The sequence below is a fragment of the Silene latifolia genome, chromosome 7 (genome assembly GCF_048544455.1).
Source record: "Silene latifolia isolate original U9 population chromosome 7, ASM4854445v1, whole genome shotgun sequence".
Classification (NCBI taxonomy): Eukaryota; Viridiplantae; Streptophyta; class Magnoliopsida; order Caryophyllales; family Caryophyllaceae; genus Silene; species Silene latifolia.
The window spans coordinates 113,585,801-113,588,268 of record NC_133532.1 but is presented as its reverse complement, the minus strand read 5'-3'; positions in this window follow the sequence as shown (position 1 = coordinate 113,588,268).

Here is a 2,468-nt window from a genome sequence, read left to right as displayed (position 1 = left end):
TAAGCTTTGCAAATAATAAGTCTAATCTGAATAGACTAAACGAACAATTACGCGCAACAAGTATATATAATATAAAGTACTCTTGACATCATCAAAACATAAACATATATTCTATATGGTTCAACAGATTCCCCCTTTTCTATGATGGCAAGTCTCTTAAAATGGTGACTAAGTATATAGTTCCTCCTCAATATAATATCGTCATCTTTATAGATAAAGATCAACGTAAGATCAAAACAAAATGCCTTAATTTAAGAGACAATAGGTCTTGACAAGGAGCAAGCTTAGGCAAATACTAAATCATGGTCATTTCTTCCCCCTCTTGACATCATCGAAAAGACGAGAACAGACATAAAACGACTAGAATGATATCAACTGAGGCAAGAAATATATATTAATCAAAGCATATATTATAGCATAAGAACGACTTCAACATAAGCAAGCCCTACATATAAAGTGTGTAATACAAACCAAGTTGAGTACAAATTTTGTAGGAGAGAAAGAAATTAGTCACTCACCTAACTGCGACCTACAGAAGCATGCATGCAATCTAACATGATAGAAATCTCGAGCTACCGTACATATACACTCCAACCAAGCGAGGTCCAAAACACATGCCGAGGACTACAAAGTAATGTGAGGTGAGGTAATTGGGTAAGAAGGGAAAAAATAATTTGGATATGTGGAGGTAAAAGCCAAGCTAGCATCGATCACAACCAAAAGTAACCATATTCCACTTTCCAACCCAACATGAAAGATGATGCACCATGCCAAGTATGGCACACACTCTTCACATCAACAAGTACTTCTCCTCAAGTAATATGGAAATGAATAAGAATAGGAGTAATAAGAGATTTCTGCTTTTCTATCTTTTATAATAACATTTTTCTCCCTTTTTTGTATTATTTTTTTATTTCATTTTTTAGTCCATCTTTTTCTTCCTTCCTTCCAATATTTATCACAACACCAACAAAATTGACCACAACAAGACTTCCAAATTTACCAACAAGACTAGCTTGACAAGGGTAGGCCATATGGAATATAGTTGAATAAATAGGTCAAAACAAGGCAAATTTGGCTAATGTGAGGTTAGTAGGTAAAACGTAAAGGAAGGGTCGCGTCTCCACATGTGTCACTACCACAAACCGAGTGTATACAAGCAATAAGAGACAAATTTCATGCTTATGCAATTTGATGTTACATGCCATGTAAGGAGTACTACTCACATCCTAAATGAAATCAATCATGAATGTCATTGGTTTATGAAGCTCTAAACCTTAGACTGTATAAGTAATGAAAGATATGGTTTGTATACAACACAAAATATAACAGACTAGCAAACGGAATATTCTCATAACATAATAAAATACTATATAAGAATGTACTTGCAGCGGAAAATACGGACACAGACATACAATCTCGTCTTAACTAGTCAGTCATACGGTTAAAAAGTGATTATGATAGTTTAGGTGTCACCGATTAAACTAATTTCCAACCGTAAAGTTTCAAAACGTTCTCTAGCTAAAGGTTTTGTCAAAATGTCTGCCCATTGTTTTTAAGTACTACAAAATTCGAGTTTTATATTCCCTTTCTCAACATGGTCATGTATAAAATGGTGTCTAACTTCAATGTATTTGGTACGCGAGTGCTGTGCGGGGCTTTTGGAAATAATAATAGCACTCGTATTATCACATAAAATAGGAATACAACCTACGTTAACACCATAATCACATAACTGTTGCTTAAGTCATAATAATTGAGTACGTACCAGTCTTGCTTTAATATATTCGGCTTCTGCTGTAGAAAGGCCAACTAAATTATGCTTCTTTGAACCCCACGTGATAATGTAAGGTCCAACAGACGTGGAAACACCTGACGTACTTTTCCTGTCTTGGGAGCATCCTGCGTAATCAGCATCTGAATATCCGACCAGATCGAAATTGCATTCCATCAGATACTATAAATAGAGTTTGGCCGTGCCAATAAGATATCGTAAAATTCTTTTTACGGCCGTCATATGCGATTCTTTGGGAGATGATTGATATCTCGCACAAACGCATACGCTGAACATGATATCTGGTCTACTTGCAGTTAAATATAGCAATGACCTAATCATTCCTCGGTAAGTTGTTTCATCAACTGACTTACCGTCTTCATCTAAGGTTAATTTCTTGTCTGCGACCATCAGAGTAGGCATAGCATGGGAATTTTCCATTCCGAACTTTCGAATTAATTCCTTAATATATTTTTGTTGATGAATTTTAATGCCTTCCTCGGTTTGTTGAATTTGCAGACCTAGGAAGAATTCAATTCTCCCATCATGCTCATCTCAAATTCGGAAGTCATCAACTCTGAAAAATACTTGCACAGACTGCGGTTGGTTGATCCAAAAATAATATTGTCAACATAGATTTGAACAACCAAAAGGTCATTACCCTCGGATTTTAGGAATATGGTTTCATCAACAG